This window comes from Chionomys nivalis, chromosome 9, assembly GCF_950005125.1.
Source record: "Chionomys nivalis chromosome 9, mChiNiv1.1, whole genome shotgun sequence".
Classification (NCBI taxonomy): Eukaryota; Metazoa; Chordata; class Mammalia; order Rodentia; family Cricetidae; genus Chionomys; species Chionomys nivalis.
Window position 1 is genome coordinate 253,517 of NC_080094.1, and position 18,472 is coordinate 271,988.

General features: G+C 39.9%; 2 pseudogenes; one reads left to right on the forward strand and one right to left on the reverse strand.

Annotated features, from left to right (window-relative positions):
• The first annotated feature begins 9,192 nt into the window (after nucleotides 1-9,192).
• LOC130881444 (40S ribosomal protein S4-like) lies at nucleotides 9,193-13,703 on the forward strand (annotated as a pseudogene).
• Nucleotides 13,704-17,836: 4,133 nt separating this feature from the next.
• On the reverse strand, nucleotides 17,837-18,245 carry LOC130881877 (60S ribosomal protein L35a-like; annotated as a pseudogene).
• Between the last annotated feature and the right edge of the window lie 227 nt (nucleotides 18,246-18,472).

Sequence of the window (18,472 nt, forward strand, 5' to 3'; positions counted from 1 at the left end):
GAAACACACGAGGACACATTCCTGCAAATAAACAGAACACATACAGAGATGCCCAGACAGGCATAGTATGAATGCAGACACACAAGTGATATGTGCCCAGAGATGCACACAAAGATCACATATTCAAACCCAAAAGGTGCATGCAGGCACAAAGGGAAAAATATACAAAGAGAATGTGAACTAGGGTGGGAACAGGCAGGCACAGATTAAGGCCCTTAGATACGGAGCACACAGGAATGCACTCTCTGTCTCTGTCCCTCTCTGTGTCTCTCTGTCTCTCAGTTTCTCTTTCTTCCTTCCTTCCTCCTCTTTCCTCCCTCCTTCCTTCCATCCCAGACCAAGTTAGCACCCTGATCTCAAAAGTGTGAGAGGGTAGGAACTCAGACAGGCTCAGAATCCTGAAGCATCTTCTCCAAACAACCCCAGAGTTCTCAACCAAGCTGTCTCTGCACCTCTACAGAGCCTATTTTCCAAATGGCCTTCACCTGCCTTCCAGTCCAGGCTCCAGATTTGGAAAGAGGATGTTGTAAGCATTGTAAGTGTAGGAAGAACAGAGCCACAGAATGTCCCTTCCTCTCGTGGTCTTGAGTTAGCTCCTGTGTGCTTTGCCTTGCCCCACTGCATGGATCCCACACCCAAACTAGCTCCAGTCCTGCCTATTCTAAGAAGACTTCCTTGCCACTGTCCTCAGTTCCAGGAGTCCTTGGATCAACCTCATAGCCTCAACTATGACTCAGCTAAACCTGTCAGGTAAAACTGAGCTCTGGTCTCAGCATATATCTCTAAGTGTGGACCAACAGAATGTAGCTCAGAGTCCACGTGATCACATGTTGTTTCAGGCAGAAGAATAACTTAGTCGTCTGATAGGTGAGATGGCCAAAATGGGCACCGGTGGTACAGAGGAAATAGCTCTAGCATCTTGAGCCCAAACAGAAACTCAGCAAGGACAAACGGGCTTTTCATAAGGGAAGAAACAGGACAATACAGAACATAAGTGAGACAAAGGGGTCTGCAGTAGAAATGTCACATGAGAGTATTACTGAAGATCCAGGCAACTCAAACAACAACACGGCTCAAGCATACAGTTCACTTGAAGCCACCAAGAACTGTACATGGGTATCAGAAACATCTAGGCAAGGTTCAGAACAAGACTATGTAGTTCTGGTTGTCCTGAAATTCACTATATAGACATGGTGGCGTGCAGGCAGACATGCATCAAAATGGGGAGAACACAAGTCAAATAATCCCAAACTAACTCCAAATACGGTATTCTAAGGTTTTTCTTTATTAAAAGGGAAAACTCATGGAACAGGAATGGGGGTACAACATCAAGGTTTGAAGCTTAGGTAGAAAAGGGCAAGCAGGCGGGACTGCAGCCTTTTGGTACCCCAAAGCCACGCCTCAACCTGATCCAGCCTCTCAAAGGTTATTGGCTGAAGGAGGTTCCCCATCACCTCCCAGTTTTGTTTAAATAAGAGAGTTCCAAACCCAATACAGAATTACAGACAATAAGAGTAGATAGTAAGTATAAAAATTAGAATTATAACTAGCATAAACAATATTAAGCAAGGAACATATGCTAAATGTCTCAACAATTATTCTATCCTAAGAAATCTAAGTCTTGTATTAGAAATGGCTTGGCTAAACCATAAGAGGAAAGTAACTATGACTATCTAATCTTCAACCTCATCGAAGGCCTGAGAAGGGAGATATTACTTGAGCAGGCAGGAAGTGAAACCAAGCAGCTTCCAAAATGTGCAGTAGATGACAGAGACAACTGGCTACCTGGGCAATCACCCAAAGTCTCATTTGCAATGTTGGGGCAACCAACATTGGCTAAGGCCTAGAATAACTGACAGACCATTTTCAGAGGAGGAAATTTTTTTCAAAACTGTCTTACCCTGTTTTGGCAAGGTTTGGCAGTCTTTTTTCTTGTATCCTGCTTGTCCAGTCTGGACACTGTGCATTTTGTCAGTGGTCAAGGCATGGGCAGTTCCTTGCCCAAAGGCCAGTTTTGCTGAGAAGAAAACAAGCTCCAAGTGGAGTGTCTTCAGTGCTCAACATTCTCTCAGGAATAAATTGGTGCTGCCAGGAGCAATCGTGTCTCATGTCAACAGAACCCTAAGTTATTTAAATACTATGTTCTACAGTTCTTTGAAGTGGCTGAAGATTACCTATCCGTGCAGAATACAATCTCTATGTATCTAAAGAACCTAATTAGTCTAACTACAACTATGACAAACATGAATGAATATTGACCTCTAATACTTAATACCTGTATAAATTAAAGACTAAGACTTCCTATTAGGATATGAAGCAATCTTTAAACAACTGTGCAGCAAGTGAGGACAATGACCTCAAAATGTAAGCAATGTACAGCTTAAAGACTAAGACTTTATATTAGAATATTAAGCAATCTTTAAACAACTGTGCAGAAAATGAGGACAATGACCCCAAAATGTAAATAATGTATAAGTATCTTGATCAGAGGTAGAAATGTATAATGCAATATGATAAATATATCCTAAAATTATACCAATATACAAAATGTCTTAAACAGAGGTAGAAACATGCATGCATACAATCTGACAAAATAACTTTACATAGGTGTACAAATATTGTAAACAGAAATAGGAGCATATTCAATATAACAAATATAATTTAAACTTGTATCAATATACAAAACTCTATATCAATGTAAATTGTCCATAAATAATAGCTCACAAGTAATCACTCTATTACTTACTATTAGTAGTAGTAGTATGAGTAAACTCACATTATCCCATTCAATTTTTGCCTTTTTAAAATAAGAGATCTCTGAGCCTACATAATTTCTACCCAACCCCCAACCCTATGCCAATAATAATCAACCCCTAAATGAGGTCCTTAACCCTGATGACAAACTTTGTTGGGAGAGGGGGCATTGTCTTCTAGAATTACTTCCAGCTGTTATGGGGGCAATGTTTTTTCTATGGGATCCTACAAAAGTAAAATGATAGTTAAGTTTCAAGATTACTGTCTGGTATAACTGCAAATAGTCTCTGAGCATTTGATAGAGTTTTTCTGAAGTTCTTATTTGGAGTTCCGGCCAGAATGTTGTAAGAAGGTGCACCACTTCAGCTAACCAAGTTGGATCCATCTTGGCAGCTGGTACCCAAAACTGGTTGTAAAGTGTTATCAGCATCATGATGTCATATCAACCAGGTGGAGTCACTATTGTAAGGCCCCATCTTCTTCCTGGAAACTTTAAAAATTACTGCAGGAGCCAGATGGTGGTGGTGCACGTCTTTAATCCCAGCACTCAGGAGGCAGAGGCAGGTGGATCTCTGTGAGTTCAAGGCCAGCCTGGTCTACAAGAGCTAGTTCCAGGACAGGCTCCAAAGCTACAGAGAAATCCTGTCTTGAAAAACCAAAAACAACAACAACAACAAAAAAAATTACTCCAGAAAAATCTACTGTTCATTATATAGACATATATTCGGTGAAAGATATGATAGAGGGGGCTGGAGAGATGGCTCAGTGGTTAAGAGCATTGCCTGCTCTTCCAAAGGTCCTGAGTTCAATTCCCAGCAACCACGTGGTGGCTCACAACCATCTGTAATGAGGTCTGGTGCCCTCTTCTGGCCTGCAGGCATATACACAAACAGAATATTGTATACATAATAAGTAAATAAATAAATATTTTTTAAAAAAAGATATGATAGAGACAAAATAGGTATTGAGAAAGGTAAAATTTTTCTTAAAATCTTTCTTCTTTCTGTCCCAAACCAGATGGCTCCTGACATAAGACAGAAACTCTAAATTTTCTTTGAACAACATGCTTGAATTTAGAGAAGGGTAGCCATTGTCCAAATTTATATAATAAAATTTTTACCCTCAGATGACCTGTCCTCATAAGTCATATTCCTTTTTGCTTGGTGATCCTTTCTGAATAGTTATTTTTTCCTCTTTAGGCATCCAAACATCCAGGGTCTCTTGATTTTTTGAAGAAAAACCTCTGCCTCAAGAGTTTTCTCCTTTTCAAATCAAATCTTTATTACTTTTGATAGTATCCATAACTTTTCTTCTCCTGTAGAAATAAGAGCAAATTCCCTTCCCCAATGTAGCACACCTCCTGGTTTCCATTCTGAGGTCAACACATCCTTGAAATACACCAGCTGATTTAATTCAGAAGTTTTTTCTATTATCCAATGTCTTTCTGTAGCCATTGTTCCTTTCTCATTAGTGTTAAGAAAATTCTTAAAAAAATAAAGCATTATGCAATCTATTTCTGGGGTATTTTCCATCCCTTTCTGGTTGTTTAACATGTCCTCTATATTTCAATCTGATCTTTCTATAATTTACTGACCTGTAAGATTGTTTGGTATAGCTGTAATATGCTTTTTAGTATAATAAGCAAAAACTGTTTTATTTTCTTAGACACAGATGCTGGACCATTGTCTGTCTTTATTTGTGCAGGTATACCCATGATAGCCATAACTTCTAATAAACGTGTGATTACTGAATCAGCCTTTTCTGAGCTCAAGGCAGTTACCCATTGAAAACTTAAATAAGTGTCAATGGCATGGTGTACATATTTTAATTTTCCAAATCCTGTAAAGTGGAACACACCCATCTGCAAGATTCATTTCTTTGAGTATCCTTTGGATTACTCCCTGCAGATTTGGTTGTAGAAAGCAAGTAGGACAATTCTTTATAATCTCCTTAGCTTGCTGCCAGGCAATAGAAAACCTTTGCGACTGACATGATGTTTTCCTTGTAAGAGAGCGGGAGGCGCAGAGGCCTTTGGAGCTGCAGGCCAAGCAGGGGTAACCTGGTGATGCAGCCCAACAGGAAGCAAAGCAAAGGAAAGCAGAAATGAGAAACAGTATCCAAGTTCTGGATCAGTCAGCCCAGGCAAGGTTCAGTAACTTAGCACTTGTAAAGCCTGAGAAAGCTAAAGCAGTAGAGAACTACCTCATGCAGATGGCTCAGTGTGGACAACTAAGTGGGAAGGTGTCAGAACAAGGTTTAACAGAAATACCGAGAAAGTCAGCCAGCAGACAGAAAAGAAAAACAACAGTTAAAATCAACAGAAGAAAAGTAATGGACTCCGATGAAGGTGATGATCACTAAGAGGAAATGCTTAGACTTGCTGAGCAGAGTCTAGGGCAGTTACAACCTTTTAAATGTTTACTTTGTTTATTGTCTACATATGCCTTTTGAAAGAATAAACTTGTTACTCAAACTTAAAAGAAAAAAGAGTTGCCATGACCATTGTATCTCTTCACAACAATAAAAGCCCTAAGACAGAAGTTGGTACCAGGGACTGGAGTATTTCTGTAATAGGCCTGACCATGTGCTTGTTTGTAGGGATCTACACTTTTCCGGTTACGAAAGCAGTAAAATGCCTTAAACACTGTTTAATGGGTCAGACTAGTATAAGCATGGAAGACAGAGGGGCTAAGAACTGCTGGGAGCTCACTCAAGCTCAGAGGAGAAGAATTTTAGTGCATTGCTTAGAGATTGTTCTTGTGTTACTTTGATGAAGAAGGTGACTGCATTTCGCTCTTGTCAAAACAGTCTACCTGAGACTAAAATGAAGAGTTCTGCATTAATTCCCTTGGCAAAAGAAATCTCAAAAAAGCCTAGTATAGACTTTGTCGTGTGGTTATTAGTGGTAACTCTAATGAAGATTTATAATGAAAAGGATCAAGCTGAGCAAGGTGAATTTTAAAAATATAAATCCTGAGGAGAAAAAGAGCAGGTAGTAGAATTGAGCTAAATCCTATGTTCAAGGAGATGGACAGATTAAGAAATTGAGTAAAAGGAGTAGTGATCCCAGGGCAAGATCCCACCCAGCTTAGTTTCCAAATTGTGGAAAGGAATTAAAAGTTTAGAGCCAGCTGTGGTGGTGCATGCCTTTGATCCCAGCCCTGGGAAGAGAGAGGCGGGCAGATCTCTGGGTTTGAGGCCAACCTAGTCTAGAGACCCAATTTCAGGACAGCCAAGCTTAGCAGCAAAGGACAGAAAGCTGATTAAGATGTAATTGAATGAGGCGGCCATGTTTCAGCCTCAGTGAGCAACAGAACTTGGCAGCTTCAGCCACATGGTTCTGGTGTTAGAGGTAAGGGTAGAAGAAATGGGTTATATAACTTGCCTATGCATCTAAAGAAAGCTGCTGAGGTCAGGCCTGTGTCAGGGTGTCCCTGAATGGAGGCCTAGAGAAGCCATTGCATGAAGCCATGAAGGTAAAGCCTGGATTGCCTTGGAGAACCCAAGGTGTTAGAGATGCCAAAGTCATGAAATGCCCAGTGAGGAAAGCTGCTAGTAGAGAAAGGAACCAGCCCAAAAAAAGAAAAGCATATTGCAGTCATCAAAGCTGAACAGAGCTGGAGATCTAAAGAGCGTTTTGACATCAGACATGGAAGTGCAGAGTTTGAAGTTTGCCCAGCTGGTTTTCAGTCTTGCTTTGGTCCAGTATTTCCTCCCTATGCTCCCTTCTCTGCCTTTTGGAATGATAAAATATATCGTGTGTCATTGTATGTTGGAAATATGTGATCTGCTTTTTTATTTTGATTTTTACACATGATTACAGTTATGAGATTGAATGAATTTCAGAAGAGACTTTGAACTTTGGACTTTAAAACATTATTGGATGCATTTTGCATTATGATATTTTTACAAGTTTATGGGCTCCAGGGTGTGAAATGTGGTAGTTTGAATGTAATTGAACCCCCCCATAATCGTATAGGGAGTGGCTATTAAGAGGTGTAGCTTTGTTGGAGGAAGTGTATCACTGTGAGGGCAGGCTTTGAGGTTTCCTATACTTAGGATACCACCTAGTGTCTCAATTAACTTCCTGTTGCTTTCAAGATATAGAACTCTCAGCTACTCTTCCAGCACCACATCTGCCTGTATGCCACCATGTTCACCACCTTTATAATAATGAACTGAACTTCTGAAACTGTAAGAGCCCTCCCATTAAATGTTTTCCTTATAAGAATTGCCATGGTCATGGTGTCTCTTCACAGCTATAAAAGCCCTGAGACATAGGGTATCTCCATGTAGCCTTGGCTACCCTACAACTTGCTCTGTAGTCTAGGCTGGCTTCAAACTCAGATACCCACCCTCCTATGTCTCCTGAGTGCTGGGATTGAAGGCCTGCACCACCATAACCTGACTAACGAAGCTAACTTTTTACATGAACTTTGATGGAGTCGTTGGCCAGCAGGTGTAAATCATGATGGGGTATCCCAGGTTAAAGAGATCGGTTCATGATCACCTTGCTGTGAAAAGGCATAGCTCATGAAATCTCACACAGTAATGCAGGAATGCAGTAATGCAGTTTGTTGTAGAGTTCTGGAAGTAAAGCAACATATGTGTCAAAAAACATGATATTTTCTTTGGGAATGTCCCCGAAGGCAGCAGCTTTTAATATGTCCTGAATGATGAACTTCTTTTAAGATCTATTTATTTTTATTTTGTGTATGTGACTATTTTGCCTGAATGTATGTAACATTTGAACTATGCTCAGAAGGATAGACAGACGTGCGCCTGGTGCCTAGGGAGGCCAGAAGAAAACATCAGATCCTCTCGAACTGGAGTTGCAGGTGGTTGTGGGTCACTATTTTGGGTACTTAGAACAAACCTGGGCCATCTACAAGAGCAATAAGTGCTCTAACCACCGGAGTCACCTGTCGCCCAATGATGAACGTCTTAACGACCTTGTCCTTGGCACACACCAGGCACAGTTAGCATGGTGTGTTCCCCTGGCTGTAGCACTTTTGGCAAAACTATAGTTTCCCCTCCTCCTTCTCCTCCTTCTCCTCCTCCTCCTCCTCCTTCTTTTTCTTCTTTTTCTTTGGCCATCTTGGATCCAGAATTCAAAAGAGCCATAAAGGTAAATTTTAATAAAATTTTGTAGTTATCATTTAGATTTATTATTGATCAGTTGAACTTAGACAGGCAATTTGACTACTTTTTTCCAAAAGCACGAAAAAATTACTAATCCCAAATCTGTATTCTTAATGGTATGAGTCTTCTTAGAACATGGCAGAAAATTAACGTCTTCAAAATGGCATAACTTAATTCTTACATGTTAGAGAGAGTGCGTAACATGATTGCTGATAAGGCTTAAGACTCAAATAAACACCCAGTAAAAGCATGAAGTAAAAATGTGAAACTAGTCATATATACTTAGGTATATCTAATTCCCATTTTGAAGCGAGGTAGAAGAGCAGGCAGCTGCCTTTACTGATGATAAGAAGGAAATATCTTCCTCAATGTGACTTCAAGCCAAAGCTTTTTACTCTTTTAGTTTTTAGTGAAACTAAATTATATTCCCCATGCTTGCTGTGTATCTAAAGAAAAGACTAAGGGAAGATATTAAAAGACATTATCTACCTACCCAATGCAACCCTATCCAGTATAAAGTTCAAAGACAGCCAGGCAGTGGTAGCACATGCCTTTAATCCCAGCACTTGGGAGGCAGAGGCAGGTGAATCTTTGTGAATTTAAGTCAACCTGTTTTAGCTAGAAAGTTCCAAGACAGCCAGAGCTGTATAATAAAGACACCCTGTTGTGGATATTCCTTTACACTGTGTGAAGACATGTCACTGTGATTGGTTTAATAAAAAGGTAAACATCCAATAGCTAGGCAAGATTTTCAGGGCAGAGAGAACTCTGGGAAGAAGAAGGAGGAGTTGCCCGCCTGATATGGAGAAACTATAATGTGGGAGATGTAGTAACAAGCCATGAGCCCATATGGTAGCAAGTAAATTAATAGAAAGGGGTTAATTTAAGTTATAGGAGCTAGCTATAAATAAGCCTAAGCTAATGGCTAAGCTTTCGTAATTAGCTTAAGCTATTGGCTAAGCTTTCGTAATTAGCTATGTGCAGTTATTTGGGATCTAGTTGGCAGGACAGAAAAATCTGTTCACAAGACCCTGTCTCAAAAACAAAACAGACAAAATAATAGTAATCAGAATAATATGATATGAGAAGGCAGGCAGGAAAGAAAAGGAATAAGTACAGCCATAGCTCATAGTCCCAAGAGACATCACAGTGAAAGGTCTGAACTTTCCCCATCTTACAACTGGCCTGAGCTTCAGTTTCCTAAAGAGACAACAAAAGAGATAGCATGTACCAGGCCTGAACCAGCTCCTACAGTATCTTAAGTACCTCAGGACAGGTCCTGGCACTTGTCCAAATATGTCGAAAGATGGAAGATCGGTAGCCCCAGTCATCCCCCACCAGCTCCAGCCAATCAGAGATGTACTAATGTAACTTCCACTTGCTTAGCCAGTCATAGATAGAATGACCTAACTGTCCCTGAAACTCCCCCTTGCTGTGTTTAAAAGGAGCTGCATGCTCTTCTCATGGTCACCATTTTGCCTTTGTGTCAGATTGAGGTCGCAGCATGATGGAATCTTTACTCTTGCAATAATAAACGCTCTTGCTGATTGTATGTGTGTCTGGTGGTCTTTTGTGAAACTTCTCGAGGGCCCCAGTACACAGTTCCAAAACATTGGATACTGAATAAACAGACGTCCTATTTGCTCCTTGTTCAGCCACTGCAAGCTGAAGGAATGTTTTCTTTGATCATCTTCCTAAGGAACAGACTTGTGTGCCTTAACAGGAGAGGAAGTAAAAATATTTTGCATACAGCACTTTATTAAGATTGATGGAAAATCAGGACTTATATAACCTACCCTACTGAGCTCCTAGATATCATCAGCATTGACAAGACTTGAGAGAACGTCTATCTGATCTATGACACCAAGGGGCACTTTGCTGTTCATCATATTACAGCTGAGGAGGCAAAGTGCAAGTTTTTCAAAGCAAGAAAGATCTTTGTGGGCACAAAAGGAATTCCAAATCTGGTGACCCATGATGCTTGAACCATTTGTTACCTTGACCCCCTCATCAAGTTGAATGATACCATTCAGTCTGATTTGGAGACGGGCAAGATAACTAACTTCATCAAATTTGGCATTGCTAATCTGTGTGTGGTGACTGAGGATGCTAACGTGGGAAAAATTGGTGTGGTTATCAACAGAGAGAAAAATCCAGGCCCTTTCAATGTGGTTCACACTGAAACATGACAATGGCAACAGCTTTACCACTAGACTTTCCAGAATTTTTGTTTTGTTTTGTTTTTTTGTTTGTTTGTTTTTGTTTGTTTTTTTGATTTTTGTTTTGTTTTGTTTTTCGAGACAGGGTTTCTCTGTGGTTTTGGAGCCTGTCCTGGAACTAGCTCTTGTAGACCAGGCTGGTCTCGAACTCACAGAGATCCGCCTGCCTCTGCCTCCCGAGTGCTGGGATTAAAGGCGTGCGCCACCACCGCCCGGCCAGAATTTTTGTTGTTGGTAAAGATAACAAAGTGTAGCTTTTTAAAAAATCTCTTTTGACTGTTTACTCTTTGTGGAGCTCATCGTCCAGCTCCCAAATAAATCACACAGAGGCTTATTCTTTTTTATGAATGCCCAGCCTTGGCTTAGCTTGTTTCTAGCCAGTTTTTCTTAAATTATTCCATCTATCTTTTGCCTCTGCGTTTTTATTTTTCTCTATTTCTGTAGCTGGCCCCTGATGTCCTCCTCTCTTTCTTTTTCTTGCTTCTTGATCCCTCCTCCTAGATTTCTCCTCCTATTTATCCTCTCTGCCTGCCAGTCCCACCTATCCTTTCTCCTGCCTTGCTATTGGCCGTTCAACTCTTTATTAGACCTATCAGATGTTTTAGATAGGCAAAGTAACACAGCTTCACAGAGTTAAACAAATGCAATATAAAAGAATGCTACACATCTTTGTATCATTAAAACAAATATTCCACAGCATAAACAAATGTAATACATCTTAAGATAATATTCTACATTTCCCCCTTTTTCCTAAATAAAAATGAAGTTTTAGCTTTAACATAGTAAAACTACATACAACAAGACAGTTATCAAGTAAGCATTACATTTACAATATTCAGTCCATTTGTATTTAGCAACTTCAGAGAAAATGTTCCATTATCTAATCTTAGTGATTCCAAATTTTTACACCTAATTTACTTCCTGTTGTAACTAAGTAATGCTATAACTCTAATTATTTAGTCTTTAACTCCATCAAAGACCCCAGAAGGAGTTAATATTACCTAACAACAGAAATATCTTGCTGTCTGGACAGTCACCCAAAATTCCTTTGCAATGTTGGGGCATCCATCTTCAGCCTACAGGCATAGAATATCCAGAAGACTTTTTAGTGAAGCAGGAAATTTGAAGTATTATCACACTTTGAATTGACAAAGTACATCAGTTAATTTCCTCTCTGTCCTGCAGAATGTCTGGCAGAGTCTTCCATGAAGCAGGGACTCTGAAGGACTGTTTCACCATGTTTTGGCAAGGTTCAGCAGTCACTTTCCTGTGGGTCCTGCATGTCCAATTTATATAGCAGTCAAGCAGTCAAGGCAGAAGCAGTTTCTTGCCCAAATGGCTAGCTTTGCCACAGTGAAAGCAAACTCTCTACGTAGAGTTTCTTTGAAGCCCATCATCCTTTTATGAAGCAAATTGGTGCTGCCTAAAGAAGAGATATCTTGTTGTGACAAGTCCTAAGTTAGCAAAACATTTTAAACACCGTAGTCTATAGGTTTTTTGAAGTGTTTGAAGACCATTTATCTATCTAAAATATATCTCTGTATGATCTTGAAAAACATGCCTAACATATCTAAAAATTTGATTATCATAGATGACTAACTACTAACATATATTTTTGATTATCCTAAATACTTTATAATAATAGCTTTCAAAAACTGGAATTTTACATTTTTAAATGAACTGTATAGGTACAATCCTTTAAAAAAAGTAGAAGCATATATACAGTGTAACAAAAATAACTTTAAATTTGTATCAACATGCTATATTCTCCTAAATAATAACAAACATTCACAACCCACCAAATAGCCAACAGCCATCCACACCATTTATTGGGAATGTGCGCGTTGTTTTCTCTAGAATGCGTCCTATTGTTGTAGGCAAAGCATCTTTAGGAGTTCCTGAGAAAACTGAGACAATGACTAAGTTCTGGAAAGACCAACAGTAATCTTTGTTGATAGATATCATCTGTCAAGTTTCTGGAGGTCTCCCTTGATCAAACCTGATCCGTATCAACCTGGAACAAATCCACAGCCTCTTGTTTCCTGTGAGATCAAAAGCAAAACCACTTGTCCAATAAAACGCATCTTTTAAGCTCCATTTTACAAATGCATTTTTTAACTTCCATTTTAAAGTTAAGGCATTCTTAAAATATCTAGGCTTGTTTATTTCATCAGTCAGTCTTTAAATCCCATGTCTCTTGGGAACTGTTGTTTGTTTATCAGCATTCAAAAAATTCAAGATCATACAAGATCCAGACTCCCTGTGTATCTTCCAACTTAGGTAACTTTTTTCTTTTATATTACTTTTACTCTCTCTTTAAAGACTTTACTTTTAATATTTTTTAGCTATCCCTTTCTTTCTTTCTTTCTTTCTTCCATATTCTTTTTCTTTCTTCCTTAAGCGTGTGCACATGTAAAACCCACTGAAACCTGTTTAGAGGTTTTTCCGTCTGGACCTCTTTTACTGTGTATCTTTTAGCAATTTTTGACCCTGTGAGCAAAGTTTAAACTGTTAAACTACAGCTGGGTCCTCTGGGCTGCTCTATTGCCTGGCTCCACCTGTGAAAACCAAGCCTAAAGCTCTCAGCCCTAGTTGAAGGCTCATTTGACCTGGAACTGTATTTAAAACCAAATCTCGAGACCAGCCTGGTCTACAAGAGCTAGTTCCAGGACAGGCTCCAAAACCACAGAGAAACCCTGTCTCGAAAAACAAAACAAAACAAAAAAACCCAAATCTCTAGAATGCCAGTGCTTTGCACTGTGGCAGGCATTTTTTTTAGTTTTTTGTTTCTATTTAACATTAAAAAAGGCCATTTCTGTACAGCAGAACTTCTTAAAGAAGCCATATCCATTTTTTTTGGTGTGTGTGTGTGTGTGTGTGTGTGTGTGTGTGTGTGTTTTAAGCTTTCTCGGGCCATATGGAAATTCAAGAGCTCAGTGTTCGTACACCAAAATGTAGTTGTTGGGTTTCTTTTTTTAATTCTTTTGATTCTTTACTCTTTGCGGGGCCCACTATCCAGCTCCCCAAATAAATCACATGAAGGCTTATTCTTTTTTTATGAATACCCTGCCTTAGCTTGGCTTAATTCTAGACAGCTTTTCTTAAATTATTCCATCTATCTTTTGCCTCTGGGCTTTTATCTTTCTCTATTCTTTATACCCTTCCTCTTACTCCATGTCTTGCTGTGTAGCTGGGTGGCTGGCCCCTGGCAACCTCTCTCCTTCTTTTCTTGCTTCTTCATCGCTCCACCCAGATTTCCCCTCCTATTTATTCTCTCTGCCTGCCAGTCCCACTATCCTTTCTCCTGCCTTGTGATTGGCTGTTCAGCTCTTTATTAAACCAATCAAGTGTTTTAGACAGACAAAGTAACACAGTTTCACAGAGTTAAACAAATGCAACATAAAAGAATGCTACATATCTTTGTATCATTAAAACAAATGGTCCACAGCATAAACAAATGTAACACATATTAAAATAATATTCTACAACACAAACCATGGGTTTCTCTTCCCCAAGAAAAAGGAATCCACCTCACCATCACTTGAAGAGAAAAAGAAGAGGCTACGGGCTAAACAGAACAATGGGTGAAATGGTCTCTAGGAACCAGCTGGAATAAGCCTTTCTAGGGTTAGGGACATGTTAGAGGGGGGTGATCAAACACCTTGATGAATGTGGTGGTTTTGATAAGAATGGCACCCAATAGGTTCATATATTTGAACGTCTGGTTTCCAGTTGATGGATTGTTTAGATTGGGAGGTATAGCCTTGTTAGAGGAGGAGTCTCACTGGGAGTGGAGGTTTCAAAAATCCAAGCCAGACCCAGTCTCGCTCTCTGTGCCTGCAATTGCAGATGAGATGTTTGCTCCCAGTTACGGCATCATCAGATGCCCGCCTACCACAACACTCCCTGCCATGGTGGTCATCAACTAATCCTCTGAAATTGTAAGCAAGCTCCCAGTTAAATGTTTTCTTCTGTAAGCTACATTAGTCATCAGGTCTCTTCATAATAATAGTAACTCTAAGACAATGAATATATTACTAAAATGATAGATAGATGATAGATAGATGATAGATAGATAGATAGATAGATAGATAGATAGATAGATAGATAGATATAGATAGATATAGAGATATGTACTTCAGATTGAGAGGACATAGAAAGGGCCATTCCTAATGTGTTGCTCTCAAGAAGTACCTCTCCCTCTGTGTCTCAGGCTGCTCTTTTAGGCAAGAGTGGCTTAGGACATCTAGAGTATCAGCCCTTCTGATGATATCCTCTGGAAAAGACATGTATTGTTCCACCTGAACCAAGAATGGATTATAGAAGAGTCTAGGATTTCTATCAGTGACACTTATTTCTATCAGACACATTAAGTGTGTCTCTGGCTAGAAAAAACAGAAACAAGGCAAACCAAAGTAATAAACAAACCATGCTTTATCAGGATAGATCAGTCACTGACAGTCTGGCACACTCACTAACAGTACTTTAAGATGAAACTCAGCATGAGTTTCCAAAATGATAGTGGTGAGGAGACAGAGACACAGCTCCATGTTGTCAGTTTTAGCAGCCTGAGGAGTTTCCCTAGACTCTTAGTGAGCTCAGCTAAGACCAAACCAGGAGCACTGGCTTTGACACTGAAAAGAATTTTAGGACTAATCAAAATAATAAAGAGGGTTTAAGAGCATTTGCTGCTTTTGCAGACGACCAGTCCCCAGCACCTACGGCAAGCAGCTTATATCTGACTGTGCCTCCAGTTCCAGGGATTCCAACACCCTCTTCTGGTCTCCAGGGTCACCCAAATACAACTGGCATACAGAGAGAGACAGAGACAGATAGACAGACACACAGAGAGAGATAAAGACAGAAGGGGGAAGGAAATATAATTTTTTTAAATGAAATATAATCACAGAGGCCAGACGAGGGCACTGGATTCCTTGGAACTGGAGTTGGCAGACTCTTGTGAGATGCCATGTGGATGCTGGGAACCAAACCTGAGTCTTCTAGAAAAGCAACCATACCGTGAGCTATATCTTAGAAACAGCAGATTGTAATTAATATTCAAGGCGTCAGCCCACCAGAAGGAAAACTCCCTGATGGGAAAACCTCATTAGGCAAGGCCAAGAGGAAACAGACTCAAAAATATCTTCTGCTTCCATGTGTAACTTCACATGTGCTGCACGAATGTCCCTGCATCATGGTGTGTTCATCTCATGATTACATCCGGACCTACTGGGCATCTTTATCTGTGGATTGTAGTGATATTTTGCTTGTAACCTAACAAATAAAGCTTGCCTGCGGATCAGAGTACAGAGCTAAGCCACTTGTTAGCCATAGAAGCCAGGCAGTGGTGGCACACACCTTTAATCCCAACACTCAAGAGACAGAGGCAGACAGATCTCTGTGAGTTCAAGGCCACCCTGGGTAACGTAAGACTGAATTTGTCTAAAAGAAAAACAGAGCTTACACAAAGGTGATCCCAGCACTTGGAATCACATGCCTTTAATCCCAGCAATAGGAAGGTGGAGATAGCGGTGATATGGCTGGGAAGAGAAAGGAATATAAGGTGGGAGGAGACAGGAGCTCAGAGGCAGTCCAAAGAGTCATAGAGATGGATTCTATCTAAGGATTCGGTCTGAGCAAGTAGTCTGAGGTTTCATAGAGACGGGATCACCCATTCAGTCTGAGCATTGGTAGAAGAACTCTCTAGTGATTGGCTGCTGTGCTTCTCTGATCTTCAGGGAAACTTTATTTGTTAGATTACAAACAAGATATTATTACAGTGGATTGTCAAGGAGATTATTCATCCTTAAGCTGTATTATCTAATTGATATTAATAATGTTAGCTTATACAGAGTTTTGATTAATAAAAATGAGTGCAAAGAAATGCTACACAGTAAGGACTTATAAGTTCTCCCTAGGAGCTGCTTTAGATCACAGCTGAGGTTGACATTAGGAACAGTTATATTTCCCCATCCACCAAGGTATCTGTGCACTATTAGATGATATAAAGTTTCAAAATAGCTTTAGATTAGACCAAACGCCTTGCTAATGGTTTTTAAGATAAACTATTCACAGAAAAGCAATCTTGTTTATAAGGACATAGCTAAACTTTCTGATTTGTTGAGCCAGTGTTAAAAGTGTAAAGCAACCTAATTGCTGCATGAAGTTTCCTTGCTAGGTCTGGCTGATAACCCAGGAGAATGATTAACTCTCTACACAAATTCCTAACCTCAGTTTTATGATATGGGCATGTTACCTGAAGACTCAAAGTTTAGCCAACTGTTTTTTATGTATAAAAATGTTGAGTCCTGAAATTGCACAGGTGACAGGGAGCAATTAGCCAAGGTCTAGAAACAAAAACGGTTTTTGTTCAGAGACACCACGGGGAAAGATTTTCTACTGGTCAGGGCTACTGAAAATAATTTGACTTTATAGCCCCGAGAAAGAGTAACAAGTTTCTTTTTATGGTCTTGAGTTACACGCAGGACAGAACGTACATTTTGAGATTTAAAGTGTCACTACGACTTGGAAAGTGCGGTTAAGCTAAGACTAAAAGACTTCTACTACTCTGAACCTCAACTAAAGAATTTACGACACACCTTTCTCTGTAAACACAACACTCTCTGAGTCAAGAAAGTTTTTACAACTTCTGATCACAAAACGTTAGTTCAAAATGTTTCATGCACTCAGAAGTGTAGGATATAGTACACAATTTCCTTATTTTTCTTAAACCCCCGAGTAGTTTAAGTTTATAACTCCTTTAAAGTTCCTTATAAGATTACCTCTTTAAATAGGTAACAAAATAGTTGATTTTTTTCTTGGCTATTGCAATTTGCAGCCTGTCAATGAAAAAGTTCGTTAATTAAAAAAATTCCTTGCTCTGTGACAAGTTATTTAGGTATATTGTGTGTGTGTTGTCAGGATGACTCTGATTATAATCACTTACTTAAGAAATGGAAGGTGGGGGCTGGAGAGATGGCTCAGCAGTTAAGAGCATTCCCTGCTCTTCCAAAGGTCCTGAGTTCAATTCCCGGCAACCACATGGTGGCTCACAACCATCTGTAATGAGGTCTGGTGCCTTCTTCTGGCCTTCAGGCATACACGCAGACAGAATATTGTATACATAATAAATAAATAAATAAATAAATAAATAAATAAATAAATAAATATAAATACATAAAAAATAAATGGAAGGTGACCTTTTGTGTGACTACTGTGTATTGCCTGAAAGGTGTTGCTGGGGATTAAGCTGTGGAGAACAAAGGAATCGGGAACATCATGAAAGAACAACATGAGAGAATAAAGAAAGAATCCATCAGAATGGCTGTGAGTGTCTTCTTTCCTGAGTCTCAGTTTGTGCTTCGCTGTGAACTTTCCCTTCGAGTCCTGTGTCAGCCTGGAAGCTGGTTCTCGGGGCTGCAATACAACATCTCTCCAACCCCACAAATGGGATGATTTTTAATTAATTTAATCGGTGTCTATACTTATGTCTGTGTGGGGGTGTGTACACGTGAGTATGAGTGCTCTCACGGCCAGAGGCATCACCTTTCCCTAGAACTGGAGTTACAGACAGTTGCAAATCACTCCACCTGGACTGGGAACCACACTCAGTTCCTCACAAAAAAAAAGTTTATGCTCGTACGCTCTCAGCCACCTCTCCAGTCCCCAGAATTTTTATTTTTTTATTTTTTTTTATTTTTTTTTATTTTTTTTTTTTCAAATTCACTTTTATTTATTTACTTTTCATTGGTTTAAATCCGGGATGGGTACAGCATCACACGGATTCTGTGTCCAGTGGCTTTTGCAGGAAGGTTACTTCGGAATTTGGCACGGACCATGCCACTGTTTCCATGGGCCCGAGTTACTTTCCCCCAGATCACTCTGGTTTTGTTTGGTTTGCCTCCAGGTGTCACTGTGTTGTTCTTTGCTTTATACACATAAGCGCATCTCTTGACAAGTAGAATTCAGTTTCATCTCGGGCATAAACGCCTTCAATTTTAAGGAGAGCTGTGTGCTCTCTCTGGTTCCGGAGACCTCGCTTATAGCCAGCAAAAGTGGCCTTGCACCACAGCCTTCCAGACATACTGTCCTTTAGAAGTCCTGTTCCCAGCAGGCCTCCACAGGCGCCAAGATGGCCGAAAGAGCCAGAATTTTTATTTTTATTTTTATTTAGACAGGGTCTTATTAGGTAGCCCTGGCTGGCCTGGAACTCACTATGTAGATCAGGCTGACCCTGAACTCACAGAGATCTACCTGTGTACTCTGCCTCCTGAATACTGGGGATAAAGGTTTGTGCCATTGTGCCTAGCACCAATGGGAATTTTTTTTTTTTTTTTTTTTTTTTGGTTTTTCGAGAC